General features: G+C 38.0%; 1 protein-coding gene across 1 annotated transcript in view; it reads left to right on the top strand.

Annotated features, from left to right (window-relative positions):
• The window catches only part of CHRM2 (cholinergic receptor muscarinic 2), a 165504-nt gene that overhangs the window by 138844 nt on the left and 5746 nt on the right, over positions 1–20914 (top strand). The window lies entirely within an intron of this gene.

The following is a 20914-nucleotide window of genomic DNA, read 5'->3' as shown; positions in this document are numbered from 1 at the left end:
TTACTCTCTGCAAAGTGCTGCATATCTCAAACACACCCTTTCTAAGAGCCTTCCTCTCACTTCCCTCCTTTGTTGCTGGGATACTTAGACAATAATTATAATGATACTATCAAACCAGCATGTAAGTCACTGAATGATAATTTCTAGTCTGTCCACTAAGTCCAGGATGAAATCACCAGCACAGAGGTGTCAGTTAATTGAAGAATCAGACAGCTAGAAAGACCAGACTATGTGAGAAAATACCCTTATCCCAAGGACAAACCTTTGCTCTGACATTGGAGAGAATATACAAATAAACTTGCCAAGTAAATTGCTTTCCTTCCCTAATACATGATCTCTTGCTCTAGTGCTAAAGCCACTTTTTTTTTTTTTAATGAGTTGGTAGGTAAATATGGAGCTAGATTGAGAGAATTAGTTCATGCTTGTACTTTTTCAATATTGAGAGTGAAATGAAGATACAGATAGCAATTTGAATCTAATTTGCAAGCTTACATGGATGAAAAGTCACAGAGGGAAGCTGAGATGTACCAGGATGTTGGGGGTTGACGGCATGGTGACAGTGAGTGACAAAACCAGCTGACACAGAGCAGAGGCCTCTTCAATAAGTACAGCAAAACCAGAATATTATAAACTCAAGACAGAGCAGTTTTCTCCCTGTAGTCACATGCAGTACGATAGTGAGGAAAATACAAATCTAAGGCCAAAGCCACTGATGATCCTTTCTGACCTCCCAGTCATCACCATATGGATCCTAAGAAGATTAAAATGAAGTTAGAGTCCTACAATGCATTTAAGCTGAAAGAGACATTGGAGTTGAACATTCTCACTGCACAGAGGACAAAAATCAAATTCAGGGAGGCAAGTGCTATCTCCTGAAGGAGCCTGCAGATAATTGAACATCCCAGACCCCTGCTCTTTTCATGAGTTTGGACTAACACTGCTGTTTAAAAGCAAAGAGATCAGTATGTGAAATGGCATGAATGGAGTGGCTGTGTGTCTACAGATGGTTGGCTTGAGCTCCTGAAATAGATGTCATCATTCATAAATGAACATTTTCCTTTTGAGATGAAGCAGATTCAAAATAGAAACCCCTCCCAGATAGTGTGCCCGAAGTTCCTAAATTAAAATAAGAAAACGCACACATAGGAGAATACAATAGAACCAGCCAATAGCCAGCTAAAAGGAAGCAAAACAGGTGGGTGTTGGGGTGAAAGTAAGGGCTGCAAGGGAGTTTCCTCAGTCATTCAGCTGCCAATATCAGACAGTATCTTAAAATTAGAGGAAACCCTCATTCAGATAAATTGATAATTTTGAGCCAAGGCTTATGTCACGTTAGGTTTGTTTAATTCGGTCATTAAACTGTACAGTTCACACCATTTTATATTTATATCTTTCTTTTCTTTGTCATGTATTTATTTTTCATCATATAACATAAAATGGAAAACATTTGAGTTATTATTAATAGTCATTTACTGTTTATTACTCTTCAAAAATGCATTAATAGTAAATGGTGGGCTTACAGGTGGCTCAGAGGTAAAGACTCCACCTGCAATGCAAGAGACACAGGGTACATGGGTTTTATCCCTGGGTTGGGAAGATCCTCTGGAGGAGAAATGGCAACCCACTCCAGTATTCTTGCCCAGAGAATCCCATGGACAGAGGAGCCTGGTGGGCTACAGTCTATAGAGTTGCAAAGAATCAGACACGACTGAAGCAAGTGAGCACACACACAGTCATACGTAACACATGGCACATTTTTGCTCTGATATTCATATCTGATGCCATTTGCTCTACATAACAAGATATGTAAAGAGAATACAGCGCACAGACTGCCTTTCTAATATGCACACTGCTACTATCTGGCAACTTAAGATCCTTTTCTGGTTCATGTTAGTGAACAAGAAACAATTATTAGCAAATTTACTTATTACAAATTTGTAGAATTCAGTAATAAATGGTGATTATTTGAGAGAGGTTGTGATTTCATGAAAATTGTCCTCATATGGATAAGTAGAGGAAAGAAAATGAAAATGAAAGTCGCTCAGTCATGTCCAATTCTTTGCGACCCCTATAGTCCTTGGAATTCTCAAGGCCAGAATACTGGAGTGGGTAGCCTTTCCCTTCTCCAGGGGATCCGTCCAATCCAGGGATCAAACCCAGGTCTCCCGCATTGCAGGCGGGTTCTTTACCAGTGGAGCCACAAGGGAAGCTCTGCAATTCATGTGAGCTTAGAAAGTTCAAGAATATACTTTCTAAATAACAGAAAGTAGTTAAACAACAGTTCTAACAGACCTATTGTACTGTTGGCAATTTTGCAAACCATGAACGTAATTCTCTTTTCACCTTTGCTCCCAACCTAATCAAAGCTAACTTTAAGCTTTTAATTATTGTTTTCATTGTCTGGTAGCTAAACCATGTCTGACTCTTTTGTGACCCGATGGACTGTAGCCCACCAGTCTTCTCTGTCTATGGGATTTCCCAGGCAAGAATGCTTGAATGGGTTGCCATTTCCTTCTCCAGGGAATCTTCCTGACCCAGGGATCAAACACATATCTCCTGCATTGCAAATGGATTCTTTACCACTGAGCCACCAGGGAGGATTTTATTTATGCCTGTAGATGAATGTTGAGGCTCCTTGGCTAGTATGCTTGGTTTAGATTCCTTTGTGTTATTTAATTCTTGAAATGGATCTGCTGAGAGGGTATTTTCACTACATAAGCATTGAGAAGACTTACTCTTGTAGAATTTAGAAGCTTACTAAAACTTTAGAATGGGCTTATGTGGCCAGATTGGAATTTTGGATTGTCAAAGGAAGGTATTCAAATTATGATGGGAAGGTTAGGCTCAGCCAAGGCTGAAGCCAGAGACAGAGGCAATGAGAAGAATCAACTTGAAATTGAAGTCCAGTTATATATCCTGGTCAATGACATTTCATGATACCAGCTTGATCAACATTATCAATAGTTTATTATAATATCTAACATAAGTGGTCTTCACTGTTGTGGAGTCTCCATTTATCAGTCTCCGTCCTCCTCAGGTTCTCTGCCATACCCCACCTTTCTCATACTCCATAGATAGCTTTTTGAAAGTTTCCCAAACACCCAATTCCCCAACATCCCCAATACTAATGGAATCTACTCTGATCCATAACCTTCTCTCCTTTTTGCAATACTAAGTCTGGGGCTGTTCTCTCTTCATATCACCCATGTACCATTCTTTTCTGCTTTCTTAAGCTCCTGCTTCACCAATGGAATTGATTGTTCTTAATTGTTTAGACCTGCAATCACCAGGATTTTCTTCTTTTCAACTTGTCATCCTTTTCTAAAGCATCTAAACAAAATATTTTTGAAGACTTCCCTAATCTTTCTTTGAAATCATCTTTTTTTTTTTTCCCTTTGCTTTACCGTTGAGATACAAAATAGGCATCTGTCTATTCTGTTGCTCTTATCTATCCAAACCCTGACCATGTACAATACTACGTTTAATGATTTCTCGTATTCTGGCTTTTATATTCAACTTCCACTTGATTACCATTTTCTTGAACACGATTCTTATTTTTCTTATTTAACCTCAACATGTGAGAATTTTATTTGGGTTCTGTAAATCCACTGAGTCTTTTAAAGTAGCCATTTAAAGGTTTGTTTTCAGTTGAGTAAGAATGTAGTTTATAGTAAGAAAAAAGAAGCTAGCTATAGTCAGCTCTTAAAAACTTGGTTATCAAACTTGGAATTATATTTAAACAGAAATTAAACTTTATTCAAGCGGCTCCCAATCTTTATTTTAAAACACAGTTTGGAAATCTGAGGGTGTGCTAGGCATTGTGCCAAAAATATTGAAAGTTCACCCCATTCCACTTCACAGTCCCTGTCCCCCAACATGCCTCTTTTGAGGATTTCTGTAGTTGAGATACTTTATCTTCCCTCCCTTTTCCCTTAGACAGGGCCATGCCAGTGTGACTTTCTGCTTTGTGCACTGTCATCTGTTATTTTAGTAACAATACTAAAAAGAAAAAGAAAACACAACATGTAGCAAATTGAGTCAAGCATCACCTTTCAGCTTTATAGTGGGCTTTGAAAGAACCAAACAAGGGAAGAGCCAGAGGCAGGCTGCTCACAAGTTACATTCCTAAATGCAGACACAGAACTGAGGATGTTTTATTATGAAGAGCAGACACTGAGAGGCTGCCTACAAATGAGTCTTTCCTTGGAACACTTGGACAAAATGTTTCCATTCTGATAGCCAAGCATGAACCAGAGTGGAGACGGATTGAGAGACGCATAGACGTCATACCCAGAGAAAGGATGGGAAGTACACCATGGCACGCTGGAGGGTCCTTCTTGGCAGGTTGGGGTGAGCTGCCTCATTCCCCAAAGACTGTCAATCCAATGGGTCCTAACCCCTCATCTTGCTATTGGAGGTCAGCCCTAACCTATTCATGACCTCTGGATTTTAAGATGATGAGTCTGTGGACTAATATTTCTAAATAAATATTTTGTATATAGTAACCATAACATAAATAAAGATTCTTATTTCCAGCCAGTCCCTGGTGGCTCAGATGGTAAAGCGTCTGCCTGCAATGCAGGAGACCCGGGTTCAATTCCTGGATTGGGAAGATCCCCTGGAGAAGGAAATGGCAACCCACTCCAATACTCTTGCCTGGAAAATTCTATGGACAGAGGAGGTTGGTAGGCTACAGTCCAAGGGGTCGCAAAGAGTTGGACATGACTGAGCAACTTCACTTTATTTCTGGCCAGTCATGGGAGAGGAATAGAATGACACTATAGATTGAGAAATTGGCCCCTCTTGATCATCCCTCAGACAACCTGTGCTATCTCTTACTTGGGAGACTTACTGAAGAAAAGGTGGATGAGGGACAGGGTGAATACACGTGTAGCACATAAGAATTCATGAGAAATAGCATGGGTAAACAACAAAAGAAAAACTCAAGAAAACTAGCATTTGGCAGAATGAATACTCTATTTTTGTTTTGTTGTTAGAAAGTATTCTCATTCAATTAGCAGAACTGCTGAGTTAAGTTTTAAAAATAGTTTTTTTTTTAAACAGCATTTAGAGAATGTGGTAAATGTAAGTCACAGATTCATTTTATACATATTCATAAAGCATATGACCATGTTGCTCTACACATTTAAGTTCAGACAGCTAGAAACTAGCAGAGATAGTTTTCAGTCTCGAGTTTATCTCCTGCATCCAGAAGCCCATCGTGGATATCTGACTATAAAAGCTACAGAGAGAAAAGCTAGACCCACCCTGAGGGAGCAAGGAGGCCAGCCCTCTCCAGTGGCAACCCAGTGGCAGATGTGCTCTGCCAGCCCATCTCCTAGAGGGATATCTAGGCCCGGTGGGTCTTTGCTGCTCTCTCCCTCAAGAGGAAGTGATGCTTTATGAGAAATTTTCCTTAGACTGCTGGCATTTTCAGAGCAGAGACATTCTTTCACTTGTTCTTCAGGGGATCAATATCCGTTCCTCTTCGGCTAATGCACTGACAACTGGCACATAATTGGTTAAATGAAGGAATCCAGGGCAATTTCTCATAGCTTCCTATTTCCACTGATTTTACAATGTTTCAGAAATGAGTTAATTACCTACAGAACCCTCTTCTAACACAGAGGTCCAACTATGTGTAATCCTATCTCAGCAGACAGCGCAAACTAAAACTGCTTTGCTGATGGTACAATTGTGCTTGAAGGACAGAGCATCCTGCCTAGCAGATTTATGCATGAGTCTCAATCCATTTACAGTTTATTTGACAATCTTCTCTTCTCGTGCATTATTTAGGTCCAGCTATTGTATGTAAATACCGCTATAACATATACTGCTCAAAGTTAACAACATTTTCCACTAACATAGTAGGGATAAAGGCATATAAATTGTGTTGAAGGTAATGATTAGCCAAGATGGTATAGTTTGAGAAAATAGGTGTTATTTTTGTCATAGCCTTCATACTGGGTTTGGTCAACATGGAAATTGCTTCTTGGGGGAAAGGAATGGTTATGCCCTATAATTCTAGCTCCCTCTAAATAAGACTTCTGATTTTTCAGTCTTTGGAGAGTCTGAAGTTGAGGACTTCGGTTCAGTCACTCAGTCTGACTCTTTGTGACCTCATGGACTGCAGCACGCCACGCTTCCCATCACCAACTCCTGGAGCTTGATCAAACTCATGTCCATTGAGTCAATGATGCCATCCAACCATCTCATCCTCCGTCATGCCCTTCTCCTGCCTTCAGTCTTTCCCAGCATCAGGGTCTTTTTCAATGAGTCAGTTCTTGGCAACATTCTTGGCCAAAGTATTGGAGCTTCAGCTTCAGCATCAGTCCTTCCAATGAATATTCAGGATTGATTTCCTTTAGGATTGACTAATTTGATCTCTTTTCTATCCAAGGGACTCTCAAGAGTCTTCTCCAACACCACAGTTTAAAAGCATCAATTCTTTGGCATTTAGCTTTCTATATGTTCCAACTCGCATAGCCATGCATGACTACTGCAAAAACCATAGCTTTGACTATATGGACATTTGTCAGCAAAGTAATGTCTGTGCTTTTTAATATGCTGTCTAGGTTCGTCATAGCTTTTCTTCCAAGGAGCAAGTATCTTAATTTCAAGGCTGAGGTCACCATCTGCAGTGATTTTGAGCCCAAGAAAATAAAGTCTCTCACTTTTTCCATTGTTAACCCATCTATTTGCCATGAAGGTTTGGAACCAGATGCTGTGATCTTCATTTTTTGAATGTTGAATTTTAAGCCAACTTTTCACTCTCCTCATTCACTTTCATCAACAGGCTCTTTAGTTCCTCTTTGCTTTCTGCCATAAGGGTGGTGTCATCTGCATATCTGAGGTTATTGATATTCTTCCCGGGAATCTTTTTCTAGCTTATGCTTCATCCAGCCTGGCATTTTACATGATGTACTCTGCATAGAAGCTAAATAAGCAGGGTGACAATATACAGTCTTGGCATACTCCTTTCCCAGTTTGAAACCAGTTGGTTGTTCCATGTCCAGTTCTAACTGTTTTCTTGACGTGCATTCAGGTTTCTCAGGAGGCAGTAAGGTGGTCTGGTATTCCCATCTCTAAGAATTTTCCATAGTTTGTTGTGATCCACACAGTCAAAGGCTTTAGCGTAATCAATGAAGTGGAGGTAGATGTTTTTTTGAAATTATCTTGCTTTTTCTATGATCCAGCAGATGTTGGCAATTTGATTTCTGGTTCCTCTGCCTTTTCTAAATCCACCTTGAACATTTGAAAGTTCTCAGTTCACATAGTGTTGGAGCCTATCTTGAAGAATTGGGAGTTAGGGAATTTAAATATATAGTTGGGCTTGAATTGGTGGTGTTGAGAGAAGAAAGGGGGTGGGGTTGGGGGACCAGAGACTTAAGACAGCATGTGATGGCCTGTGTGACACTTGTGTCACGTATGGTAAATTATGTCTGATTTAGCCTGCTGTTATCCAGAAGAAAGTGGCTTCATTTTAATCAGGTAGGAGAATTGACTGTCCTGATTTACCACATAAAGTTCTTCATTCTCTCTGGCCAATTTGCTTTATTTTAACTCTAAATTAGTGTTTTGGATACAAAAAATCCTTGCCGAGTTGATGTAGCTTTTTATGTTTCCTCATCTCAATTGGCATTAGATCATTTAGTAAAGACTTTAATCTGCTTCATGCTCTCATTTTTCACATTTTAGTGGGATAATACTGTGGTCATTTTGATCCGTTCTAGAAATAGGCTGCAATCAGACTCTGAGGAAACAATCATTTTATATTTCGATTGGAAACAATAAAAATAGTTGCTGCCCATTACTCTCTACACTTCGTTACTACTTTATTTTTATAGCTTTATTGAATCTGGTATGAATCATCAGTATATGAGGCCTGTGTCATTTCTGTCATTGAAAAGTTAGAAAACCCAAGAGTCAACATTTTGGAGTCCTTTGTTCTCTTGGACTCTGTATCTGTTCTAGGTTTTAGTACCAGAGGAATGATGATGTCAGTTAAGCTTACACTGTGGGTGCATTTGTTTTCAGAGGTTATAGCCAAGAAAATTTTGTCTGTAAAATATAATCGACTTACCTTTACTTTTCATATGTGCATTTTTATGAAAAGAGAAACGCATGCATTAACTTTTTTTTCTTTCCGTAAGCAGTGCAACCTTAAGCAGAGATATGCTTAAAATAAACACTAGATTCCTAAATACAACTAAGTGTCCTTTTCTCCACTTACCTTTTATAAGTGTCTTATCTAAATTTGCATTTTATTTATAGTCAGAAGAAATTTCACTTCTTCCTGTACTTCCTAATCCTTTCTAATCCCATTTATTCTTAACAATTCCAGCTTATTCTTCAGAGGAAACTATTAACTTACTTTTTAACTTCTCTCTGAGCCTGAACTAATTGTCATTCCTCTCTTCAGAGCTGTTCTTGAGTTCTGTCCAAAGTTCCATGTTGCCTTGTGCTTGTGCTCAGCTTTCAACAGAAGGCACGTGCACCATTGAAAAGAATCTCTGAAGGGATGTATTGTTTGAAATTGCTCAGCTTCTCTAGAACAACAGCTTTCAATCTAGAATTTTCTATCAGAGTCATAACAAGCCTCAATCCCTCTGAAAATCTGATTCACGTGTTTAATTCAAGCAATGAATTAACTAATTTAGAGTTATTAAACCAGCAGCCTGCCGGCTAGGAAAAGACAAAACAAAATACAGAAAGCCGACTCTACAAATTTCCAGCTTCTCAAGATGGTAAGAAAGACACAGGCATCAATTCAAATACAGCTGCCTAATCATATACAACTTTCAGTAGCTCTTCAAGAATTGCTTCCATTTTTCTTTTTACTTCTTGTCCTTGTGAAGATATAACAACCTTTAGAGAGAGGGCTTTCTCCACTTCCACTAAAGTTTGGTTTAGAACACTATTTTGTCCGCCGTATTTACTGAATGATTTTGATCATTAATGTTGGAGTTCAGTCAGATTCCTGGTACAGAAAAGGAAGGGGGCTGGAGTACTTATTCAGATGGAATTTCATTTTAAAAAGTCAAAAAGATGATCTGTTCCAAATTGTGCTTTGTTTATATTTATCCAGACTGCTTTTTCCTTTTGGCAGGAGGTGTGTTGTGTTAAAAAAAAAAAAAAAAAGATAACTAAAAGGAGGCACAGACATATAAATAAGGACAAGAGTACCAGTTAAATAATTGTTAACTCTCTTTCCCTCTTAGTCATTACATTCTTCTAGAGTAAGTGCTGTTTAGAATGTGTTTTGAAGAAGACAGGAGATAGCTTGGCAAACAGGGAATGGAAGTTTGTTCCAGCATCACTAAGAATAGTATTATTTTTGACAGGCAGCCAAAACTGCAAACATGTTTACAATAAGGACTTAGAAATTCTTTAAGATTTTCACACTGAAAAAATTCATGAATTCTTTTGTATTTGTACTAATGTGGGGATCAAATTGCTGTTTCAGCTACTTTCATGCTTATTTACCATTTGCTTTTACATTTTTTCCCTTTTTCAAATGAAAGTTCAACTTGCATTCATTGAAGTATACAAACCTTAAGGCTTGATAAATGCAATGTTTTAAGTGAGACTTTATTTTTAAAAATGTTTTACGTAATGCATATCCGGTAAAGTCTGCAATACCATGCTGCAATTTTCTAAATGAGAAAAACTCTACACATTGCTTTCAGAATACTTTCAACACGTCTTTTCAGATATAATTAAAAGCTCAGTGTAGGTGAGTCAATGGCTAAGTTTTATTTTGTGTTTCTGAACCTGCAGGTGGTCAGGCCTGATGCACTGGGGTAAATGTCCACCAAAGTACATTGTACTTTCCTGAGAAATATTATGTACAATCTTGAGAACACAGTAAAAAAAAAAAAAAAAAAAAAAAAAAAAAAGTCACACAAAGCAAATGGTGAAGGAAAGGAATAAAAGAGAAGTAAAAAGGAAATAGAAATATTAGGAAAGGTTTCCAGGAAGCCTTCTGTAATTTTCTACATGGATTCTTAGACCTGACACTTGTCATTGTTTTAATCCAGGGTTGTTTTACGTAACTGGATATTTCATCAGCATTTTGTGTGTCCTCTAGATTATAAACTCTTTGTGGACAAGAATGTGTTCTCTTTTTTTTTTTTTTTTTTTTGGTTTGTGTGTTTCGTCACTCATTACTCCTTCACTGCGATCCTCTACAGCCCTTGAAGGCAGATGAAGATCTGTTCATAACAGAAATTCTGCAAGATGTTTTAGAATCAAGAAAGAAACAGAGAAAGCTCTGGTTTCCTAGCAGGGTTGCCAGCACTCCCTAAGGCCACGACTCCCACTATAGCTGCTCATGTAGCGAGATTCAGGAGCTCCTAAAAAGCTCTCAATATGTGTATTGACTGCTAATGTGTCACTTGAAAGAAAATCCGATTAAAGGGAAAGAAGTGGAAATTTACTCCACTTCTCCCTGATGCCAAAAGTACCAGAGTGTGGAATGTCAATATTATCAGCTAGTAGAGCTGCACTGTCTCTGGAAAAAACTCTTCTTTTCCTGTAAGTAAAATTGAAAGACTTTCAAGATTTGTGAGCATCATCACAGTATCCGCAAATTTTATCATCTACTGCATCAGTATCAAAACCCTGTATGTTGAAACCTTTCTTTAGAGAAAAGGGACTTTGTTTCCCAAGACTTCCTTAAAGAGTCTTTCCCCAATTCTCTTCATTATTTTTCTGTCTAACACCATCTTTAGCCAGAGTGATTGTTCATTGATGTACGAATAATTTCAGGCCTATTAAATTGCTGTCCCAAAGGTTTTAAACATTAGTGGGACTAATGGAAAGTGTGGAAGATCTAAAACAGAGTATACACTACATACTTCAGTGGTCATTCTTCATGTCAGGGAAATTGCTGTGTCCAACTCTGCAACCCCATGGACTGCAGCACTACAGGCTTCCCTGTCCATCATCAACTCTGGGAGCTTGCTCAAACTCACATCCATTGAGTGATGCCATCCAACCATCTTATCCTCTGTCAGCCCCTTCTCCTCCTGCCTTCAATCCTTCCCAGCATCGGGGTCTTTTCCAATGAGTTAGTTCTTCGCATCAGAGGGTCAAATGTTTGGAGTTCAGCTTCAGCATCAGTCCTTCCAATGAATATTCAGGACTGATTTCCTTTAGGATGGCCTGGTTGGATTTCCTTGCAGTCCAAGGGACTCTCAAGAGTCTTCTCCAACACCACAGTTCAAACTGTTTCTTTATAGTCCAACTCTCACATCCATACATGACTACTGGAAAAACCATAGCTTTGACTAGATGGACGTTTGTTGGCAAAGTAATATCTCTGCTTTTTAATGTGCTGTGTAGGTTGGTAATAGCTTTTCTTACAAGGAGCGAGCGTCTTTTGATTTCATAGCTGAAGTCACCACCTGCAGTGGTTTTGGAGCCCCCCAAAATAGTTTCTCACTGTTTCCATTGCGTCCCAATCTATTTACCATGAAGTGATAGAACTGGATGCTTTGATCTTCGTTTTCTGAATGTTGAGTTTTAAGCCAGCTTTTTCACTCTCCTCTTTCACTTTCATCAAGAGGCTCTTTAGTTCTTCTTCGCTTTCTGCCATAAGGGTGCTGTCATCTGTATATGTGAAGTTATTGATATTTCTCCTGGCAATCTTGATTCCAGCTTGTGCTTCATCCAGCCCGGTGTTTCACATGATATACTTTGCATAGAAGTTGAATAAGCTGGGTGACAATATACAGCCTTAAGGTACTCCTTTCCTGATTTGGAACCAGCCTGTTGTTCCATGCCCAGTTCTAACTGTTGCTTCTTGACCTGCATACGGGTTTCTCAGGAGGCAGGTCAGGTGGTCTTGTATTCCCATCTCTTGAAGAATTTTCCAGTTTGTTGTGATCCACAGAGTCAAAAGCTTTAGCATAGTCAATAAAGCAGAAGTAGATGTTTTTTCTGGAACTCTTTTGCTTTTCCAGTGATCCAACGGATGTTGGCAATTTGATCTCTGGTTCCTCTGTCTTTTCTAAATCCTTTTCTAAATCTAATTGGTGATAACGTGGTATTATATTAGCATTTCATTCTTAAGGCAGTGAGGAGATAATCAGTTTAAATGGTTTAAATAGTCTCCTAGAATCCCTGGTGGCTCAGAGTAAAGAATCCACTTGCCAATGCAGGAGACACAGGTTTGATCCCTGGGTCAGGAAGATACCCTGGAGAAGAAAATTGCAACTTATTCCTATATTCTAGCCTGGAAAATCCCATGGGCAGGGGAGCCTGGCAGGCTACAGTCCATGGGGTCATAAGAGTCAGAAATGACTTACTAAACAAAAACAACTCCTAGACTATCTGCTAGTTCCTTGTTCCTAGTATAGTCTTGTTTCTAATGACAGTCTGATATTTTATTTTATCATCCTTATATTTTTTCGTGTTTTTTAATAATAGTGGTTATTTTGTATTGACAGCATAATATTGTCAAGTGAAATGAAAGTCGCTCAAATCGTGTCCAGCTTTTTGCGATCCCATGAACTATACAGTCCTTGGAATTCTCTAGGCCAGAATACTGGAGTGGGTAGCCATTCCCTTCTCCAGGGGATCTTCTCAACTCAGAGACTGAACCCAGGTCTCCCACATTGCAGGCATATTCTTTACTAGCTGAGCCACCAGGTAAGCCCAATATTGTCAAAGTCAACTTTTAATTATCTCCAGACAGATTGTGGTGTTCAGCCCTCATGTATACAATTTAAAGGGGTTCCCTGGTGGCTCAGCAGTAAAGAATCTACCTGCACTGTAGGAGCTGCAGGAGATGGGGGTTTGATTTCTGGGTCAGGAAGGTCCCCTGGAGGAGGGCAAGGCCACCGGCTCCAGTATTCTTGCCTGAAGAATCCCATGGACAGAGGAGCCTGGTAGGCTACAGTCCATGGGATCGCAAAGAGTCAGACACAACTGAAGCAACTTAGCAAGCACGTATGCACACTTGCTATTTAAAAAGCTAAAATGGGCCTTATTACACACTCACTTGAGGGAATTTCAGGCCACACTAACTACTGAAGCTGATGTATTTATCCCTAGTGTTTGCTCAGTGATTAGGCTGCTTCTTAGAGATCAATGTCTGAAAGAAAGGGACAATGAAAACCCAGAAGGCTTTGCCATTTTTGGTAATGTGTTTAAACAGCAGAAGAAATTAGAAATCTATGAAAAGTATATATGTTAAGATTACATTTTAAAAGTAAAAGTTAAATAAGTATGTGAGTGAAGTCACTCAGTCATGTCTGACTCTTTGCTACCCCGTGGACTATAGCCCACCAGGCTCCTCCATCCACGGGATTCTCCAGGAAAGAATAGTAGAGTGGGTTGCCATTTCCTTCTCCAGGGGATCTTCCTGACCCAGGGATCTAACCCAGGTCTCACATTGCAGGCAGAGTCTTTAACCTCTGAGCCACCAGGGAAGCCCTAAACAAGTATAAACAATTGTAAATTCAAGTTTATGTGAATTCTTGTTCTGAAATTTTTTATGCAACTACATATTTTCTTTACCTGGGTTCTACTTGTTGTCAATCACAGGTTCCATTTTTTCCAACTTTTAAAATTCTTCTAGGAGGCTTTTTAAATAAATCAGCCTCACTTTCCTGGTATGACATAGTAGAAAGAATGTGACCGTAGGAGATACCAAAATTTGAACCTTGGCCCTAGTACTTACCAGCTCTGATCATTGTCATATGTAAAGCTGGAAAACGTGACTATTGTTTTCAGAGTACTGTGAGAATTAAATAAAATAATGTGCAGAAAATTTTAGCATCTAGGTTACTCATATATTAACAAGTTTCTTATTAGCTTATTACATTGTGGGTGCATCCATGGAAGTAATCATTACATATCAGGCATCTTGCCTGACAAGCACAGTGTGGGAAAACCCCCATTTATTTCATAACATTTCCACTACATATCCAAATATACATTAGAAATTTTTTAAAAATCATTTAAATTAGCATTTTATCTGTAAGAGTTCCAAAAGATTGTCAATGTTAGAACTTCTACATAATTGGCATGAAAACTTTTGTGAGTAGTTATATGTCAGTTTACCTGGTGATAGGTTTTTATGATGATGCATTTAAGAAAGTGTTCTAAACCTTAAATGTCATGTAGTTTCATGTGCAGAATCTCGCTTAATAACTCTTTATCATATTGTGAACATCTGTCCAAAGTCACAGTATTGGTCTGGACATGATAATCCTCTGTTGTCTAAGGCAACGACCCAACTTAAACTTGGATCAGTTATGGCAGGTCAAAGTGATAAATTTGGGGGCTCACACTGGTCCCTCATAGCTCAGTTGGTAAAGAATCTGCCTGCAATGCAAGAGACCCCAGTTCAATTCCTGGGTCAGCAAGATCTGCTGGAGAAGGGATAGGCTACCCACTCCAGTATTCTTGGGCTTCCTTTTTGGCTCAGCTGGTAAAGAATCCGCCTGCAATGCTGGAGACCTGGATTTGATCCCTGGGTTGGAAAGATCCCCTGCAGAAGGGAACAGCTACCCACTCCAGTATTCTGGCCTGGAGGATTCCATGGACTGTCGGACACAACTGAGCTACTTCCACTTTTGCTTTCACACTGGCCAATAAAACTGTTCCCAGACAAACAAGGAATATTTGTAGCTGAGTCTACAGCCAGGTTCTCTGGGTTTGAATGTTGGTTTAATTCTTAATTATTTGATCTTTAGTTCAATATTTATGAAAAGATGTATAATAAAAATGATAATTATCTCAGGAGTTGCTGTGAAGAGTAATCATGCTGAATTTAATATGACTAATAATATCATTGATAATGATAATTTAGTATTACCAGTACCACTATAACCCACATCTCCTCTCTCTTAATCTATTCCACACACACACACACATACAATTTTCTGTTAACTATTAAGAAACATGTTTAATTTAAACTCATTTAACAATTGTAAATATTAATAGTGTTTATTTAATGTTTAACATTTACAGATCAGAGTTCAGAGACATTGTCTCACTTGACCCTTACCACAAGTCAAGAAGAAAAACAGGGTTGCTATTATTCTTGTTTGAGGAAAAAAAACCAAAAAACACATAGCTAAGAAGAGCAGAGATTAGCACCCACAACTTTGCCAAGATAATGTTAAACCATGCTACTTTCCTCACTACTACATATGAGGACTCAAGTGGTGAAGCAGCTAAGGACAGAAATTTTCTTCTCCTAAGTTTTGTAGTACTTTCAGAACTTGGTCATAAACTAACATAGTAAAATACAAATGGATTACTATATGTTTGCCATAGTAAGATACTGAGCCCTTTAAAGGTCTTCTTCATTGTTTAGTTGTGATAATGTTACTTCATCAATGATATAAAATCTGTTGCTTTAATAAAATCTTATGAAGCCCCATCAGAGGTAAAAACTTTTACAGAAATGTAAATAACAGAAATGCCTAGAGCTTTACAAATAAAGAAATCCATTTTCTTTAATGGAAAAGAAACAGTACTTGCTAGCTTGTGTATTAATTATGTGGGGAAAAAGGAATGCCGTTCTTCAAATACTTGTGCTTGCTTCTGAGTGAAATGTTTTCCATTTTTACATACAGTATTAGCGCATGGTCAGTCACTCAGTCCAGAGAAGGCAATGACACCCCACTCCCGTACTCTTGCCTGGAAAATCCCATGGAAGGAGGAGCCTGGTAGGCTGCGGTCCATGGGGTCGCTAAGAGTCGGACACGACTGAGCAACTTCACTTTCACTTTTCACTTTCATGCATTGGAGAAGGAAATGGCAGCCCACTCCAGTGTTCCTGCCTGGAGAATCCCAGGGACGGGGGAGCCTGGTGGGCTGCCGTCTATGGGGTCGCGCACAGAGTCTGACACGACTGAAGCGACTTAGCAGCAGCAGCAACAGTCACTCAGTCATGTCCAACTTTTTGCAACCCCATGGACTACAGCCCACTAGGCTCCTCTGTCCATGGAATTTTCCAAGCAAGAATACTGGAGTAGATCATAAACAAGCAAATAACTCTAAAAGTTTAGAGGATATGATAGCAACTAAGTATGTTAACACTGTTAAATTTACTATGTTCTACCTGGGTAAGCATTCCAGGACACACAAATGGAATCTGTCTTAGCATCCTCTACTGGATAAAGGATAGTTCTCAAGATGGGACAGAAACAGTATCCAACCCAAAGGTAAAGACACTGAATTGAGTTGCAGACATTTACTCACTGGCCTTGAAAATGAGACAATCTGCTAATCTCTTCTTATAGCCTGAATTTACTTCTAAAGATAAAGGGGAGGATAAGACCTATCCTGTAATTTTACATGTTTATATGTTAATACTAAGTGAGATAACATATGTTTAGAACCCTAGCATTTTTGTTTTTATCAAGGTTATATTTTTTTAGTTGAAAATGTAAAGCATGCTCATGGTAAACAATACGAAGGGAAAGGAAGAGGGGAAAGAATAAATTACCAAATAAACAATATGGAAAAGGTAGAGTGAGAATCTTGCAGCTTCATGTTATTATAAAGTTTTAGAATGATAATAGTTACTAGCACAAGTTATGGCAAGAAAGAAATCCCTTATTCATTCTTATAGTTTCTTATTTCCATAAAATAAGAGATCAAGCTAGTTTATTTTCAAGTATATATATATATATATATATAAAATTCTCCAGAGGAAGTCACCAGAGGAAGCCACCAAAAATATTTTAAATAAAACAAATATTGCTCTATGTTTTATTAGAATGAATGTGAAGAATAAAGTGTCAAAAAAGATATTGGGACAATAAATATTTGTTACTTTTCTATCAGAGTATTAAAAAATGAACATTTTGAAATGTACATATAACTCATTTCCAAAACTGTCCATGAATTTATCTAATGAATAGACAAAAGCAAGTTTATAAACAAGTCAGAATTCTGATCTTACTGTTATATTATCTAATAAGGACTCATTAGAATAATGATTGGATAAGTGAAATTATTTTGTTCAAGTAAATTACATGAATAAACAACTGTATGAATAATGACCAAAAGCAGTGCTATTGAAACAATTCCACTGATTAGGTAAACAGGGGTTGAATTAACAATAACAATTGTTGATCCTATATTAATACAACAAACATTTTGAGCACCAGCTATGTTTGAGGCAGTGAGTTGGACGGTAGAGCTACAAGACTCAGAAGTCAGAATTCACTGTTTTCTTAGTAATGAAAGAAAATTACATAGATGGTGTATCAATCGGTGCCATAAGGGTCAAAAGTATATACAGGGATCTATAAAAAGTGAAACCTGAAAGACTCCTAACTATATGAAACAAAGTACTTAGCCTTTCTAGTAAGCAGAGAAATAGAAATTAAGAGAAAAACAAACAAACAAACAAACTACATGTTGGCTTTCTGGGATTGGCAAATATTAGGATGCTGCATAATAGCAATTGCTTAAAGCTTATGAAGAAATGGAACTTACCTGGTCGGCGTAGGATCCTCTGCAGCTATCCAAGAGAATAATATGACTGTTGTCAGAAGAAAGCTTATACCCATTCCTTTGCCCAGTGCCTTGGTCCCTAACTTAGGCTTATATGACAGCAAAATTTGTAACTCAAGTCCGTGACACAATAGGGAAATTTTAGCTTCAGCACTATTTCAAGCAGCTTGAGGTTGCAACCTGCATGCCCGTCACTAGAGAAATGTAGAAGAAAAGATGCTATGATTTACTTACTATGGAATTAGGAGCAATACATTTGAAATATCTGGAGCAACATTAAAGCATGATACTGAGTGAAAAATAAAAAGAAACAAAACAACATCTAGAACACAGTATCATTTAGTACATTAAGATAATAAGGGAGGAAATCTATATTTTCTAGTGTTGCGTATCTAGCAAAAGAAATAGTGCAAGAAACTTGAACAATTTTGAACAAGTTCTAAAGGAGGAAAGGAGGAATGGGATGTGAGAAATAGAAATGAAAAGAAGGAAAACATTGATAAAATTAAAATGAAGACCTTGCAGAGACTGAGGAGGATGTTGGGTAAAGTCTAAGGAGTATAATCAACTCAGCTTTCCACTTGACATTCAAATAGCTCTAGACAAATAGGCGAATAAGAGTAACAGAACAGAATAAAATGATATGAAGCATGATATGGAAGCAGAGATGGGGAAAAACACAACTATTAATAGTCCAAGAGCTATCAAAAGGGTTTCATAGAGTTGATGATGCCTGAAGGCTGAATAGGAGGCAGACAAGTGAGAAATGTGAGGCCATAAAATAAGGGGATGTGGGGGAGATGCTTTCAAGATAGGAGACCAGGATGGAAAATGGCATGAAGATGTTACATACAATGTTATGTTTAGATAATTTCTCATGCAATTGCCTTTAATGTGAGATATTTAGGGCTTCAAAGGTGGTGCTAGTGGTAAAAATAACCTGCCTGCCAACACAGGAGACATAAGAGATGTGGGTTTGATCCCTGGATTGGGAAGATCCCCTGGAGGAAGGCATGGCAACCCACTCCAGTATTCTTGCCTGGAGAATCCCATGGACAGAGGAGCCTGGCAAGCTATAGTCCATAACATCACAAAGAGTCAGACATGCACACACACACGTGGGATATTTAGGGGAGTTCTGAGATACTTCTGGAAAGATGCAAGGGGGAAAGATTATAAATTTTATCAAAGACCTAATTATTTTAAGCATACAAGTAAGTAGGACCTAATATAAGGAAATGGGACTGAAAATGGGAACAAGGTACAATTGCAAAAGATACTTGAGAGGTAGAGTCGACAGGTCATGGCTGCAAGAGGTGTGGGAGAGGCGGGAGGCCAGGAGACGGCTCAGAATTTTAACTTGGTGGTAATAGGATTCGCTAGAAACGAGTAAAGCAAAATATGGAGAATTTTGGAATAAAATGCAGTAAGTTCCATCCCATCAAAACTATTTTCCTTGTTAAACTTTTCAAACTTTCTCCATGACGTAGAGATTAAATTCAAATTCCTTATGTCTTCCTTAAGAAATGTATGATGAGACCTCTGTCAATGAATTCTTTTAGTGTTTCTAGTTGTCTTTTTTTTTTTGCTATAATATTTCTGAAAAGACATCCTTGAGTAGACCTCTTGCACATTTTTATAACTATAGCTGAAATATAAACTCCTATATGTAGTATTCATGTGACAAGTGTTTCTCCATTTTTAATTTTAATACATGTATTTACATTTGCAGAGATATTATATGTTTCCCTCCAAGGAAATTACCCCAATAGTCCAACCAGTAACATCCAATAATTATAAGAAAGGCAGATGAAGAAATGGTTTCCAATGTTTGTGTTTGCATTTTTACTTAGTCTATATTAATTTGTCTTTGGGTGACTGATTTGGGTGTCTTTGATTCTGAAGGAGCCTTAGAATGATGCCTTAGCGTCAGAATGGTTGGTCCAGGGGTGACTAAACCAGCTCCTAATGACAACATGCTTGCATTTTTAAATTGTGAGGTTGAATATCTTTTCATATGATTAAATATTAGCATTTAATTTATCATTGATCTAACTGTATGTCATTGTTTTAGATTGTTAGTCTTTTCATCTTTCCTTATTTCATTTCATAGCTTTTTATATTAAGGAGATGAGGTAACTTTGTAATCATGTGCTTTTACAAACATTGTTTCCCAATTTTTATTTTTACTCTTCCATGCAAAAATTACATATATTTTCCTTATGGCCTCTGAATTTTGGGTCTTATTTATTGAGGCCAAACTCCTCCTAAGTCACTGTTTGTTTTAAAAAAAATACTTGAAGATAACTTGCTTTCTAAGAATAATCCAATTGTTTAGATGCTATTTGTACTATGAAGGTGCTTAGCTGTTGATTTTCTACATGAGTTTCAGGGAACACCACGGTGCCATCCATATTTATTTTTAAGTAGTGGGACCTGAGTGGAGATTTCTGAATCTCAAAATTTCAATAAATAATTTCTCAATAATGCTTTCTGATCCACACAACTGGTTGATTTTGTCAACATGAGCTACTTTTTCCTTCAGATGTTGTGTCTCCAGAAACGTGTCATAGCTCATTTGATAAACTCAGCTTTCTTTCCTATGTCCCTTATGAAAGATTGCTCAATTGTCCCCAGACTTCAGTGGTATTATCTGAAAATGGTGAACATGTGTTTATTTAAACACAATAGGGTTGGGCAACAGAAAGTGCACTCCAGTTTAATAATTGCTTCTTTACCAACCCATCGTGCCACCAAAGCATATGCCTCTCAGAGGCAAGGACATTGTCTTAATCATCAAGGAATACCCAGAGTTTAGCACAGTGCTTAATCCAGAGTTGCTTAATAGAAAAGTGAGGACAGAGTGAATGGTTGAACAAACTAAGGTTCATAGTCTTATCTCTATCACTGACCTAATATGTGACCCTGTATAAATGACTCAGTCTTTCCAGGCTTCAGTTTCCTGTTCTGCCAAACAAATCAAAATTCTAGCCGGACTGTATCAAAGATTTGCCTGAAAGAACAATAAGATGATGGACTTGGCACTGATTTGAAAAAAAATTCAAAAAATGGTATAATTGTATCAATATACATTTAATAAATAACTTCCTTTTTTTGGATATGGAATATTGCTAACTACAAAGAATATGCTAAATATGGGACACTAACTGCAAGTGTAAAATGAAGATCAGAAAAAAATAATACTCATTGGGGGAATGCATTGGCTAATAAAGTATCATGATTATCTTTCCTTTATTATTATCATTATCTGTATTATTATGAAAAAGAGCAGCCAGGTGGAAAAACCCACACACTCAGTATTGACTATAAAAATCACACACTCAATACCTGTTTTCTTCCTCCACAATTCTGTCCTCCTGTTGATTTATTAGTCTTTATCTCTACACCAGAAAGCTCTTGGTGCTTTGGA

This window comes from Capra hircus, chromosome 4, assembly GCF_001704415.2.
Source record: "Capra hircus breed San Clemente chromosome 4, ASM170441v1, whole genome shotgun sequence".
NCBI lineage: Eukaryota > Metazoa > Chordata > Mammalia > Artiodactyla > Bovidae > Capra > Capra hircus.
The sequence above is the reverse complement of the archived record's forward strand: the minus strand, read 5'-3'. Positions and strand labels throughout refer to the sequence as shown.